We start from the raw sequence: 15782 nt of genomic DNA, 5'->3' as shown, positions 1-15782 counted from the left end.
TATAGGGTGACTGCAATGCCAATGAGATCATCTGACTTGGCTCAGAGGGAGCAGCCTTCTATAAGATTCTAAACCAGTGGTTTTCAACCTTCCTAATGCTTCAAACCTTTAACACAGTTCCTCATGTTGAGGTGCCCCCACACACCATAAAATCATTTCATTGCTACTTTCTAACTGTAATTTTGCTATTGTTATGAGTGGTAATGGAAATATCTGACATGCGGGATATCTGATAAGCAACCCGAAGCAGGTCACAACCCACAGGTTGAGAACCACTGTTATAAACAAAGGTGACTGTAGACAGCTCAGGGTCTGATGTGGGAAAGAAGTAGTATGGCAGGGTAGAACAGATGGAGAAGGGAAGGGTTTACAAGGCACACATTAAGTGGTTCAAGGCCAGAGAAAAAGGGATTGAAGATGACTAGAGAGAAGAGAAGGAGAGAAACAGAGGACAGAACCTGGTATATCCAATGAGGTGACTTCTGTATCCCAAATTCTGCAAAGAATGTTCACGTAACCTTCATCAAAATTCTGCCAAAGAGTAAGGGTTCAAGAATAGGGTTCCATTCAGATGAGATCTTCATATGATGTCATATAGCAGAAAGACCCATTCGTTACCAAGAAAAACCTTCCAAGCCCATGGAATCTGGGAATAATGCCCACACAAGTAACGCTAAAAAAAGTGTTTGTACCTAGGAGGACTCTTTTGAAAGAATCTCAGGACCCTAACCATCATTAGAGTCAGCCTCAGAGTAGAATCAAACCTCGGGAGTTAAGTCCATCCTAACCAGCTTTCATACAAACTGCCTGAAGCAATGCTTCTGCAATATGATTCATAAGTAGATGTCAAGTATATAGGTCAGGAGTGAAGGCTCAACACTGAAGTATGAATACCTGGGGTCCCAGATGAGAGGTCCAGGAGCTCAGGGATGTCAATGTTACAGCTTCACAACTACAAAAGAAAAACATTTACTGAACTCTTCAAAGGGAGACTGTTCCAGGGGAGCTTCCAGAGAGGTATAGGGAAAGGAGCTAAGCTCAGATTCAGGTGTGTGCCACAGTCAAGACAACTTGTAGTCAAGTCTCTTCTTGGGCCTAAACACTGACCTACCAGGTCTGTGGCCCCGACTGTGGAGGAGAAAGATAATTTTAGTTACTTCTTCGGTGAATTTAGGGCCAAAACTGAGGTCACTGTCACTAAAATGAAGCCTGGTTGGGACTAGAGAGATGGCTCAGTGGTTAAGAGCACTTGGTGTTCTTGCAGAGGACCTGGGTTCAGATATCATTACCCACATGGTGGCTCACAACTATCCATAACCCCATTTCCAGGGTATCTGATACCCCCTTTTATACATACATACATGCAGGAAAAAGAGTCATATACATAAACTTCAATAAATAAATCTAAGAAAATAAATAAATGGCAGCCTGGGAATGTGGCAATTCCCAGCTTCAGAGCAGAGGGTAGAGTAGTGGATGGAAATCTACTCACATAAATCCTTTGTAGGAAGGCGTAATTCTGGTTGAATAAAGATAAGACTTTGTCTAAGTCGGGTCAGGGTGCCCAGACATCTGCTGGGTGTGTGCAAGGATGAGGATGCAGAGCAGACATCGGGAGTGCTAGGCTATACATGACAGCTCAACTGACTGAGCAGGAGCTTTGCTAAACGTGGGCCAGGCACACACGAAGTCTTAAGTTCAGAGTCTGGGCTCAGCTCAGGAGAGACTGGATGTCAGGCTCCTCCCCTGCATGACCTCAGGGTAGATAGCAGGGGAACAAAAGCATACTACACGGTGAAAAGATAGGAAAATTCCATGAGTCTGAGGTACCAGCCCTGTCTACTTGAGACAGGAGGCATAAGGGAAAGCCGAGGGACCACGACCCTTTGTGAAGGGAGAGGAGAAGCTGAGAACGTAAAGGAGTAAGTTGAAGAAAGGTCTGCACCCCGGGAGATGTGAAGGAAGGCATGGAAAGGGGCACAGTGCAGGCAGGGAGGCAAATGACAAGACTCAGAGCATGGTGTCTGAAGCATGAAATGAGCCAAGGAGTGGGGAATGAGGCCTGAGCACAGCCCTTGCTCAGGCCACTGAGCATGGTGCTTAACTCACAATCACATAGAGACTAGGAATACTTAGAGAAATATTCTCTCAGCTCTGGAATCACAAGGTGAAAACATGGAAGTCCCAGGGCTTCTGGACTGACCCCAAGAATCAAAGACCCTTTGTCAACACACGCAGAAGTCCCATAAAACACTAAACTGAATTCAGAGGATTGGTGTAGACCCATGCAGGCCCTGTGTTTGCTGCTACAGTTTCTGAGAGTTCACAGGAGCTTTGTTCAGTTGATTTGGAGGGACTTGTTCTCCTGGTGTCCCCCATCCCCTCTGGCTCTTACACTCTTTCTGCCTCCTCTTCTCTGGGGTTCCCTGAGCCCTGAGGGGAGTGATTTGATGGGACAACCTGTTTAGAGCTGAGTATGAGATGCACTGGATTGTTATAGGCAGCTTGCTTAGGCTATTTACAGTAATTCAGAAGTCAGAGGCATCCATGCTGACATAGGCTCTGGAAGCACTGTCCTAGTGCTGAGATTATGCTATTCAGGGGAAGTAAACTGTAGTTACCGGTACACTGATTTGTGAAGTTGAAGTAAAAGGATGTCAAACTCTGCAAGTAACTCAATGAACCCTGATGGTATCCCTGTCCTGTGCCATTGGTGTTATCCCCATTTCCTGGTTAAGGAAGCTCTGAACAAGGCATTTCATTCAGAGTCCCAAGATAAACAGAGCTCAAGTTTTGGGATTTAGCTAAATAGAGCTGATACTGCCCATCCCATTTTCTTTTTTCTTAACTGCTTCTTTCTTTGCCTTCTGTTCTCTTCCCCCTCTGAAGTTATAATGCAGAGGTCTCCTAGAAATTGTGTGGCAGTCAGCGAGAGAAAAACTGTCCTCTGAGGCCCAAGTACAAACGTCAAGTGCCAAGCCTGTTGTTGGTGGTGCACACCTTTAATCCCAGCACTCGGGAGACAGTCATGTGGGTCTCTGTGAGTTTGAGCCCAGCCTGGATTTCATAGTGCTTTCCAGGAAAGGCGCAAAGCTACACAGAGAAACCCTGTCTTGAAAATCCAAAAAAGAAAAAAAACAACAAATGTCAAGTGACTTCCATGTCTCCACATCCACCATAAAGACTCCAGCTTCCTGCATTAGCGTGCTGCAGACTCGGGGTCTCTGTCTCTTTATCTATACTGACAAACCCTTGGACACCCAAGTAGTCAACTTTTAGAAACACACAAAATACATTGTAAGGCATATGGGAATCTGTCAGGAAGAGAGTTACTGATCCTTCCCCACTTTCGACGGTGGTTAACTCAGGCACCTATTATTTTTTCTGAAAAGGTGTCATATGCCTTATTATGTGTCTACACCCACACACATGTACAAATACAAACAAGTGAGCAATACATACACATAAAGAAAAAGAAAAATGAACCTTAAAAAATTTGAACTGAATTTTTAATCCTGACCCTCCCCCAAACTTCCACGAGCAGGGAAAACCCTAGGGTTGTGTTAAGTGTCTGGAGAGAAGAGTAGAAACAAATATTAAGGAAGACTTATGAAATTTTATATGTGATAAAACAATAGGCCAATTTACTCTTTTTCTTGAGACATTTTTTTCTGGGTGATTTGTCCCTTTTCTTGAAATGTCTCATTTGTCCAATATTCTTCAGAATCCTTAGCTGTCATTCTCTTGAAAGACAAAAACAAAATCCCTTCTCCAAGCCTAACTTTGGGGAGGTCCCCTTTTGGCAAGTTATATCTGATTAAATGAAAAACATTTGTTAGTGATATAAGTTAATTTTAATTGGATGATCATGCTGGTTTATGAATTATCACCTCTTCTAATTAAGATGTCTCTCTTGTTTAAATCAAACCTTTATTAATTTTGATGGTATCCACAGCTTACCTTCTCCTGTAGAAACAAAAGCAAAACCTCAACCCCAATGTAACACATATCCTGGTTCCCATTCTGAGGTCAGCACATCTTTAAAGTATATAGGCTGATTTAACTCAGTAGTTTTTTCTATTATCCAATGTCACTCCACAGCTATTGCTCTATTCTCATTAGCATTGAGAAAATTCAAAGTTAATAGAGCATTATGCAATCTATTTCTGGTTTTTTTGTTACCCCTTTCTGTTTATTTAGCATATCCTTTAGAGTTCTGTTTGATCTTTCTATGACTGCTTGGCCTGTAGGATTATGTGGTATAGCTGTAATATGCTTTATATTGTAATAAGCAAAAATCTATTTTCTTGTACCAAAGACAGATGCTGGAACATTGTTAATTTTAATTTGTGCAGATATCCCCATGATGACCATAACTTCCAGCAAATGCGTGATTACAGATTCAGCTTTTTCAGAACTCATAGAAGTTGCCCATTGAAATCCTGAATAAGCATCAATAGTGTGGTGTACATATTTTAATTTTCCAAAATCTACAAAGTGAAACACATCCATCTGCCAGATTTCATTCTTCTGAGTACTCTCTGAGTTACATCCTGCTGGTAGTGAAGTCTGATTTTAAAAAGAATAAGTAGGATATTTCCTTATAATTTCCTTGGCTTGTTGCCCGGTTATGGAAAAATACATTGCCTTGTGCTAAAGGGCCTGGCAGACCAGTATGAGATCGGATGTGAGTTATATATAAAGGATGACTCCTTTTCCTGATTGTATCTTGTAATTGAATAAATAGTGAAGTTAATTCTGAAGCATCAGGGATAAATTCGGCAGTTTCAATATGTAATACCACTCTTTCAGCATACTGAGAGTCAGTAACTATGTTGAGAGGTTCCAAAAAATCCATTAATACCATCAGAATAGCATACAATTCTGATTTTTGAACTGAATTATAAGGACTTTGAACCACTTACTTAAATTTTCTGAATTGTGACCTGCCTTTTCTTGTTTGTTTGCATCTGTATAAAATGTACAGGCTCTAGATATGGGTATTTCCCATACAATGTGAGGCAGAATCTAATCAGTTCTCTTTATAAGCTGAATTGTATCAATTTTGGGATATTTTCTGCTAATCTCTCCCCAAATTTACTGCAAGATTTTTGCCAAGGTTCACTTTCTACCCATAATTTTTCAATGTCATTCTTAGTTGAAGGTACTACAATTTCTGCTGGGTCTATTCCTGCTAATTGACAAAGTCTCAATTTTCCATTTAAAATCAAGTCCGAGATCTTTTCCACATAAGTTTTTAATTTTTTACTCTGTTTATTTGGTAGAAATATTCATTCCAATATAATAGCTTCCCTCTGCATTAAAATTCCTGTAGGAGAATGCTTAGAGGGTAAAATAACCAAAATGCAATCAAGTTTTGGATCCACATGATCCACATGTACTTCCTGTACTTTCTTTTCCACCAAGGCCAATTCTTTCTCAGCTTCAGCAAATAATTCTTTTGAACTATTTAAATCTTTGTCACCTTCTAAGGTTTTGAACAAATTATTCAATTCATCATTTTTTACCTCTCCAACAGTTCATAGATGGGAAATGTCTCCAAATAATCTTTGAAAGTCATTAAGAGTCCATAATTAATCTTTCTTAATTTGTACCTTTTGGGGTCTAATTTTTGTAGACCTATTTTATATCCTAAAATAAATTAATAGTATCTCCTCTTTGTATCTTTTCAGGAGCAATTTGTAATCCTGAACAAGGCAAAATTTTCTTTACTTCTGGGAATCTGTCAGGAAGGGTGCTACTGACCCTCCCCACTTCCAAAAGTGTCTAACTCAGGCACCTATTACTTTTCTGAACGGTACCATATGCCATATGTCACATGCCAAATATTGTTTTAAACACTGCCTGAATATTTACGTATTTACCTTCAATCCAACAGAAAGGACCGCATCAACATCCTCAGTGATAAGAACTGAGGCAAATATTACATGTGGAATTTATCAGAGATTATAAAATTATTATAATCTGAGGTAATTATTTCTCAAACAGATCATTTTTCTTTTGAGAGGAGGGGGTGTCTTTTGTTTGGTTTTCGACAGTGTCATTAACTAGAATTATATTCAAACCCAGTCCCAAGATCTTGATGTTGAGCTTGAAGAAGAATGGCTACCTAGCATTCAATGTACTAACAGGGACTCTTGTACTAGCAGCCACTAAGCTGATCATGTCTAGTTAGTTCTAAGCCCATTCTCTGAGCAGCAGTAGTAGGTGGAGGGTGCGGTCCACAGAAATTTTCTACATGTTCACGCAAGGGTCCTGTGGTCAGTGTGTGTTCCCACCTTTCTTCCATACTTCCCCAATTATCTTTCAATGCTACACAATTCATCCTTTAGTGTCATTTCTACAACCTAAGAGGAACAGGCAGCGTGCGCATATATGCAGATGCAGGCTAAAACTCATTCTACACGCATGCCCTCGAAACAAGGTTTAATTTCACACGACGTTTCACAAGCCTGTTCACAGTGGCTCCCTCAGTTCCTCATCTTTGGGCCACACCCACCATTTGTGCACCAAAGCAAATACCACCTACCTCAGCAGGAGTTCAGAAAGCCCAGAGCAGTCAGTCAGGAAGGGAAAAAACTATGGCGCCCTTCTGGAGAGGAGCGTGTGGACGTCAACCGTGAGGAACATGGAGAAGTGTGGAGCATGCGCAGAAGGACACATTGACGTCACCCATTCCTCGGGCCCTCTCTTGACGCCCCGTCAGTAGCAGAGACTGACCGAACAATAGGCCTTGAGTGTGGGCATTCCTGGGGCCCCACTTCTCTCTGTGGCTTCGGCCCACTACTAGTCATGGCCAGTAAGAATGATAATGGTGAGGAAATAGCTCAGGTCCCCACCTTAGAGGCTGCCTTGGCGATGGTGGGTGGCAACTCTAGTGGACGTGACGCCTGCTGCGTAATTGACCTAAATAACGGGGTTTTCCAGGTCCGTGAGGGCCAAAACGACTCTGAGGAGAACAGTAGGGACCCGAACTCCTCTTCCTCAGAGCCTCACCAGAAGGAGCCAAGGCCCTAGCCGAGCCTGTGATTCAGATTCCGAGGCGCCGTTCCTCACGAAGGCGGCGGCGAACCACATTGCAGTTCACACTGGGGCAGGTGGAGGAAATGGAAAAATTGTTCAAAGAAACCCAGTACACAGATGCGCTTGCCAGGTATGTGTCTGGCACCAAGAGCTATCCCCAACCTCCCTGTTGTCTCAGGTTGAGATGTCCTTTTGTTCTTCCAGGCCATGGTTTCCTATCATCCCACCCTAAGCCACTGCTGTCTTCTCCCTCGGTGGTGGGTACAGGAGGGTGCCTTGTGTAGGGGTCAAGATCAGTATTAGCGTGTAGTGTTGAGCCGAAACAAGTGTACATAGTCAACACCACGAGTTTCCTGTCATATTTTAATTTCTGTAAATTATAGAAACATGAGTACAGTGTGCCAAAATACTCACTAGTGTGAAGTTCACCAGTGTTAAGGATTTACACTTTGTTGGGTGACCTCCTCACCAGTAGCCTGGTCATTTTTTCAGGGACTGTGTCTCTATCCATCAACTCCTTTCGGTTTCCCTTCTCCTTCCCCTGGTGCTGTTTTTAATTTAGTACAATTTGCTCACTGTACACTTTGGCATTTATATTTAATTTTTTTTTTTTTTTGGTTTTTCGAGACAGGGTTTCTCTTTGTAGCTTTGCGCCTTTCCTAGAACTCACTTGGTAGCCCAGGCTGGCCTCGAACTCACAAAGATCCGCCTGCCTCTGCCTCCCAAGTGCTGGGATTAAAGGCGTGCGCCACCACCGCCTGGCTATTTTTAATTTTTAATAGTGTGTTAAAATTATTCATCTGTATTGTTTAAAAACTTTTTAAGAGGTAAAAGTATTTCAAAAGCGAGACTAGTTCTGAGTATGAAAGTTAAATGTGGGTGTGAGGGAGGATAGCAATATTAAAAAAGTGTAGTAATCATATATGACTCTGCATTTCATGTAAAACACTGCACACTAAACATTGGTGGTTTTCTTTCCACAGGAATGAACTTGCACAAGCTTTGAATGTTACTGAAGTCAAAGTGAAGGTCAGTAAATCCAAGCAAAGCCATTGAACAGTCAATCTACAGCCTTCCTCAGGTCTTGGGAAGCCTTGTACTAGGCACTTTTTTTATTCAAGATTTTTTTTTCATTTTACATACCAACCACAGTTCCCCCTCACTCCCCATCTCCTGCTCTCATCCCTACCCCACCCCACTCCCACATCTACTCTTCATAGATGGTAAGGCCTCCATTGTGAGTCAACAATGCCTGGTACATTCAGTTGGGGCAGGACCAAGCCCCTCCCCCCTGCATCAAGGCTGACCAAGGCATCCCACCATAGGGAATGGGCTCTAAAAAGCCAGTTCATATAACCAGGATTAGTCCTGGTCCCACTGTCAGGGACCCCACAAACAGATCAATCCACACAGCTGTCACCCACATTCAGAGGGCCTAGTTTCGTCCCATGCAAGCTCCCCAGCTGTCAGTCCAGAGTCTCTGAGCTCCCACTAACTCGGGTCAGCTGTCTCTGTGGTTTTTTCCCATCATGGTCTTGATGCCCCTGGCTCATATAATCCCTCCTCCCTCTCTTCAACTGAACTCCAGGAGCTCGGCCATGTACTTGGCTGTAGATCTCTGCATCTGCTTCCATCAGTCACTGGAAGTAGGTTCTATGACGACAATTAAGGTAGACCCCATCTGACTACAGAAGAAGACCAATTAAGGCACCCTCTCAACCATTGCTAGGAGTCTTAGCTGGGGTCATCCTTGTGGGTTCTTGGGGATTTCCCTAGCACCAGTTTTCTCCCTAACCCCATAATGGCTCTCTCTGTCAAGATATCTCTTTCATTGCTCTCCCTTTCCATCCCTCCTCCAACCTGACCATCCAGATCCCTCATGGTCCCATTCCCCCATCCTCAACCTTCTACCCCCTTCCCAGTTTACCCAGGACCTCTTAACCATTTTCCCTTCCTGGGGTGATCCATGCATGTCTGTCTTAGGGTCTTCCTCTTTAACTGACTTCTCTTGAATTGTTTATAGTAGCCTGGTTATCCTTTGCTAGAGAGAGAGGTTGATGCACTGCAGCTCTAGAGAGGTTGATGCACTGTAGCTCTAGAGAGGTTGATGCACTGCAGCTCTAGAGAGGTTGATGCACTGCAGCTCTAGAGAGGTTGATGCACTGAAGCTCTAGAGAGGCTGATGCACTGTAGCTCTAGAGAGGTTGATGCACTGCATCTCTAGAGGCTGGTGCACTGCAGTTCTAGATGCTGGTGCACTGCAGCTCTAGAGATACTCATACACTGTAGCTTGATTTTTCCGCCTTGCCCACAGTCAGGACAAACCTCTGTCACCCGCCACTCCCACAGCCGCTCAGACCCAACCAAATAAACACAGACACTTATATTGCTTGCAAACTGCATGGCCGTGGCAGGCTTCCTGCCAACTGTCCTTATCTTGGTAACTGTGCTTTTATCTTAAATTGATCCATTTCCATACATCTATACCTTGCCATGTGGCTGGTGGCTTACTGGCGTCTTCACATGCTGCTGGTCATGGCAGCGGCTGCAGTGTCTCTGGTCACGGCGGCGACTGCAGCCTCTCTGGCCATTGCGGCGGCTGCAGCGTCTCTGGTCATGACAGCAGCTGCAGCGTCTCCTTCTGCCTTTCTGTCCTTTTATCCTGCCTAGCCACGGCCGATCAGGTTTTATTTATTAACCAATCAGAGCAACTTGACATACAGACCATCCCCCAGCACAGCCAAGTGCAGACCATCTCAAACACCTGCACTCAGGCCCATGGTCCTAATCATCCTCTATACGGACCTGCTGGGTAACGCCACAAAGAACCTGAGAATGGGCTCCCACAGGACATACAGAACATCCCACAGCACTTCCCCTTTCTTTTTTTTTAAAAAAAGGAAGGTTTTAACTTTTACACATCTTTAAAGCCAGCTTGGTATATTTGGGAATTTGGGCGTAGCTTCTCTTACTACTTCCTGCTGGAGGGGGGCGCTGTATCTTATGGGAATGCAAAGAAAATTTTAGGATCATGGAGTAGTCCGTGAGACCGTATCGTCTGAGCCAGTTGCCTTGAAACGATTCTGGATGTTGGATCATCTGGGCCATGGTGTCATCGGAGACCTTTCAGGTGGTCTTGGCTGGTCAAACCTGATGTATCTTAATCTGGAACAAATCCATAGGCTCTGGATTTCTGTAGAGACAAAAGCAGAGTCTCCTTCCCAAAGTAACACATCCTTATATCCAAATTTTAAAGTCAAGATATCTTTAATATATACATATTGGTTTAACTCAACATCTTTTACGATCAAATGTTTTTCTGCAGTTAAAAATCCCAAAGACAATATAATCCAAACTCTCTGTGTGATATCCATCTTTACATGGCTTTTTTAAACTTTCTATTTCTTTATATAACTGTCTATGTTCCTTTTCCTCTCTCTTCCAAGCCCCAGGAACCCGCCAGTAACTCAAACCGGCGGCTGCCGCTCATTTGAGAGAGAGAATTAGGAACTGTGGGGCATTTACCGACGTCACCGTTCCTGGAGAACTTACCGACGTCACCGCTCCGTGTGTTGAGTTCTGAATCCTCTTTACCACCACGCGAGGATTCTTCTCAGATCACACTTTATTGGAGCGCCTCTTGGTTAAGGGACTTTGTCTTTAGTATTTTTTTTCATAACACCGGCCTTTATCCCTGTTCATTTGTCCTTTTTCTTTAGTCCCTCTTTTTTTTTTCTTTCCTTTTTTTTCTTTAGCCCTTTTTTTCTTTAACCCCACGTTCGGGCGCCAAATGTAGCTTGATTTTTCCTGCCTCGCCCACAGTCAGGACAAACCTCTGTCACCCGCCACTCCCACAGCCGCTCAGACCCAACCAAATAAACACAGACACTTATATTGCTTGCAAACTGCATGGCCGTGGCAGGCTTCCTGCCAACTGTCCTTATCTTGGTAACTGTGCTTTTATCTTAAATTGATCCATTTCCATACATCTATACCTTGCCATGTGGCTGGTGGCTTACTGGCGTCTTCACATGCTGCTGGTCATGGCAGCGGCTGCAGTGTCTCTGGTCACGGCGGCGACTGCAGCCTCTCTGGCCATTGCGGCGGCTGCAGCGTCTCTGGTCATGACAGCAGCTGCAGCGTCTCCTTCTGCCTTTCTGTCCTTTTATCCTGCCTAGCCACGGCCGATCAGGTTTTATTTATTAACCAATCAGAGCAACTTGACATACAGACCATCCCCCAGCACAGCCAAGTGCAGACCATCTCAAACACCTGCACTCAGGCCCATGGTCCTAATCATCCTCTATACGGACCTGCTGGGTAACGCCACAAAGAACCTGAGAATGGGCTCCCACAGGACATACAGAACATCCCACAGCAATACACAGCAGCTCTAGGGGCTGATGCACTGTATCTGTAGAGAGACTGATGCACTGCAGCTCTAGAAATGCTGATGGATGCACTGCAACTCTAGAGAGGTTGATGCACTGCAGCTCTAGAGAGGATGATGCACTGTAGCTCTAGAGTGGCTGGTGCACTGCAGGACTAGAGATTGATGCACTGCAGCCCTAGAGAGACTGATGCACTACAGCTCTAGAAATGCTGATGCACTGTAGCTCTAGAGAGGTTGATGCACTGCAGCTCTAGAGCCTGATGCACTGGAAAATGATGCACTGCAGCTCTAGAGAGGATAATGCACTGCAGCTGTAGAAAGGATGATGCACTGTAGCTCTAGAGTGCCTGGTGCACTGCAGGACTAGAGGTTGATGCACTGCAGCTCTAGAGAGACTGATGCACTGCAGCTCTAGAGAGACTGATGCACTGCAGCTCTATAGAATGGTATAATCCAGCTCTAGAGAGGTTGATGCACTGCAGCTCTAGAAAAGATGATGAACTGCAGCTCTAGAGGCTGGTGCACTGCAGTTCTAGAGGCTGATACACTGCAGCTCTAGAGGCTGATACACTGCATCTCTAAAGAGAGGCTCATACACTGCAGCTCTAGGGGCTGATGCACTGTAGCTGTAGAGAGACTGATGCACTACAGCTCTAGAAATGCTGGTGCACTGCAGCTCTAGAGAGACTGATGCACTGCAGCTCTAGAAATGCTGATGCACTGCAGCTCTAGAGAGGTTGATGCACTGAAGCTCTAGAGAGGCTGATGCATTGCAGCTCTAGAGATGCTGGTGCACTGTAGCTCTAGAGAGGCTGGTGCACTGCATCTCTAGAGGCTGGTACACTGCAGTTCCAGAGGCTGGTGCACTGCAGCTCTAGAGATACTCATACACTGCAGCTCAAGGGGCTGATGCACTGTAGCTGTAGAGAGACTGATGCACTGCAGCTCTAGAGAGACTGATGCACTGCAGCTCTAGAAATGCTGAAGCACTGCAGCTCTAGAGAGGTTGATGCACTGCAGCTCTGGAAATGCTGATGCACTGCAGCTCTAGAAATGCTGATGCACTGTAGCTCTAGAGAGGTTGATGTATTGCAGCTCTAGAGAGGCTGGTGCACTGTAGCTCTAGAGAGGCTGGTGCACTGTAGCTCTAGAGAGACTGATCACTGCAGCTCCATAGAATGGTGTACTGCAGCTCTAGAGAGGCTGATGCACTGTAGCTCTAGAGAGGTTGGTGCACTGCAGCTCTAGATATGCTGATGCACTGCAGCTCTAGAAATGCTGATGCACTGTAGCTCTAGAGAGGTTGATGCACTGAAGCTCTAGAGAGGATGATGAACTGCAGCTCTAGAGGCTTTGCATTAGAAAATGATGCACTGCTGCTCTAGAGAGGTTGATGCACTGCAGCTCTAGAGACTGGTGCACTGCAGCTAGAGAGAGAAGGTGGACACAAGACACAAGTGAAAACACCCATGGTCTCCTGTTTGGACACTCTTCAGTGTGACTTTCCAAAACCCTCATTTCTGATTTCCCCTTTCCTCTTACAAATGTAATAGATAGGCTTTAGGAATCAAACACAGGGAACTCTGACTTAATGTGAGCCCACATGAGTCAGCCACTGGGGCTTTATTTGAGTTCATGGAGGCATCAGGATGGTAGTAGGGCTTCTGGTCCTTTGGTTGGTCTTCTTTAGATTATAAATCCACATAATAGGCAGGGAGAGAAAGTACATGGAGTCACAAATGTGCAGTTTGAGAACTTCCCAATACAATGGCCCCTCATTCACTAGGAGCCTGAGAGGATGGTGACATGTCACAGGTAACTGTGACTGTATTTCCGTAGCTAGACAATATTTAGGAACAACTGATTTATGACTACTTTACCCATACTGTTGTGGACCATCTTACTCTTTACCTTTTGAAGAAAGGTGTGGTTTAGATGTCCTGGTGACACAGCAGGACCTAGTGTGCCCTCTGTGCTGGACAGGATTCTGGAAATATAGCTGAAGCAGAGATATTATTCTTCATCCTCATCATGGAGAACTTTGTATAACATGAAAGAATATACTGTTCAGATTAACCATGGGTGGAAGTTAACCTTTCAGCTGAACTCCTGGAGATGGCAAAGGTTTCAGTGTCCTGTATGTCATTTAGGTTAAATTTGTCAACTTTCTCAAACACTGGAGGCTGTGATGTCAAACCATTGTCCAGGCCATCTCTGCCTACCACCTGTTCGCTCTCCTGAAATTTCAAGTACCAACAATCCCATTGGCACTCTTGAATGCTATTTTCTTTCTAAAAATCTCCCATTCTTATTTCTGTTGATTAACTACTTCATACTGAAGATTACTTTTACAAACAGAAAACTGTTCCCCTCCATAGACCTTTAAAATGTGCTAACATTTGGTGATCTACAATCTCTGCCCAAACAAGAGGAACATATAACTAGTGAGGAGGGTATTCTACAGCTGATGGTCAAATGTCAGAATGAATATTTTCCTTTACCCAGTTACCATATATTGAATTAACATCAAGGAACAAGTTGTAATCTAAGCTTTCCATACAATAAAAAAAGAAACCACTGAAGTGTCTATACTGCTGGAAAAAGATAAAATCATAGCCTGTCACAGAAGTTGACACACAGCTGGTATTTGCTTTTGTGAGCTGAGTAGAAAGTCAGTGTTATGTGGCTTAAAGAGGTTTTTATCTCTTGGCTCTGGGATGGAAGCCAATGCTAAATCCAATCCTGTCCTCCTCTGATTTCAGACATGGTTCGTCCATCAGAGAGCTGAAGAGAGGAAGAGTGAGAGGTCTGTAGTATTACAGAGCATACCTCCTCCTATTGAAAAGGTCCTTCTCCTTAGGGAAAGGGACGACTATCTCTAGAGTGCAATCTTTGTTCAGGAGCTAAAGGGAAATTTGGTGACACATGTACTCAATGTACAGCTTAACTAAAATTCAGCACTCATGTTAATAATAAAAACAAGAATTTCCATGTTAATTTCATATGCTTTCTGGGGTTTTGTAGTATATAGATGTACACTCTTCAGGAAATGCCTTTTAAACAAAATGACAACTTCTGTTTTTTGGGGGTGACATTTCTAAGTCATGAGTATTGCTTGCATAGATGACTATTCCCTGTACACGGTAATTGTGAAACAGTGGATCACTTAAGCCTTCTTGATTCAGGCTCATTTGATCCTTTGAACAAGGGATTCAGTAGTAACCCTGCAAATGGAGAATTTAAGGAGAAGGTGGGCACAGAAAGTATTGATGGTGATTTCTTTTTATTTGGGGGGGTTATACCAATTCTTTCTTTTTTCTTTTAATGAAAATAGATTTTTCTGTCACATAATATATCCCGATTATGGTTACCCTTCCCCCTACTCCTCCCAGTTCCTCCCCACTTACCCTCCCATTTGGATATATCCCCTTTTCTGTCTCTCACTAGAAAACAGCTCAGGTGGGTGGAAGCCACCCACAGGCCAGCCTGGGTCCTCAAGGCCTGGGCTGGCTAAAGACATTGACAGGGGGAGGGTGCCATTATGATGAACAAATGTATTCTGGAGAAATGGGAGAAAATGAGAGGCAGAATGGTTCATGTGCTGTGGAAACAGGTGGAACAGAAGAAACAAAGGTGGTGAGGAGCTGGCTGAGGTGGGTGGCCTGCTTGTCACCCAGGGAAGTGATGACACCTGGGCCTGGACTACTACATAGGGCCATGTTTATGTCCGTGGTCCTACTGTAGCCAGGGTCTGAGTTGATGTCCATGGCATCTGTTGCCACCAAGGGCCATGAAGATGCCCAGGGTCTGGTTAGTCAATTCAGACAATTTTGTTGTCTGAGAGCCGTGCTGCTGGTGGTGCCACACTGATCTCAGTGACCTGAGCTGCCACAGGGGACATGGTAACATCTGGGCCCGAGATGGTCTGGAGGGCCACCTCTGGATCTGTAGTCCTGCTGTAACTGGAGTGTGTGTTGACATCTGTCGCCCATGTTACCATAGAGGCCATGCATGATGAAATCCAAGGGCAGTGCTGACTCAGCCCTGCCCTGTGTTAGCCCTCGCAAAGCTGGCCCTGCCCCTCACTAGATACTGCAACAAGAGGGCTAACCCTGACCCTCACCGGTGAGCTGGCCCCAATGACTCGGGCATGGAGAACTGGCCCCTTGTACTCAGGAGAGATGGCCCCACCTCTCAACACAGGCATGAGAGAGATGGCCCTGATGCCCTGGGCATCGGAGAGCTGGTTCCACCCCTCACCTGAGTATCAGCTCAAGTATCCAGGACTGACCAGCTCACCTACCACTCAGGTCCATATCCAGGTCCTTGGATTGGCCCACCCTAA

At 44.6% G+C, this 15782-nt stretch overlaps 1 long non-coding RNA gene across 1 annotated transcript; it reads left to right on the top strand.

The window, feature by feature from the left end:
* The first annotated feature begins 8024 nt into the window (after window positions 1-8024).
* Window positions 8025-14439, top strand: LOC107401761 (uncharacterized). Its single transcript, XR_001578683.3, has 2 exons — window positions 8025-8073; window positions 14200-14439. It is a non-coding gene; the product is annotated as an uncharacterized LOC107401761 (long non-coding RNA).
* Window positions 14440-15782: the final 1343 nt, after the last annotated feature.

The sequence above is a fragment of the Peromyscus maniculatus genome, chromosome X (assembly GCF_049852395.1).
Source record: "Peromyscus maniculatus bairdii isolate BWxNUB_F1_BW_parent chromosome X, HU_Pman_BW_mat_3.1, whole genome shotgun sequence".
Lineage (NCBI taxonomy): Eukaryota > Metazoa > Chordata > Mammalia > Rodentia > Cricetidae > Peromyscus > Peromyscus maniculatus.
This window is presented reverse-complemented; position numbering and strand designations above follow the sequence as displayed.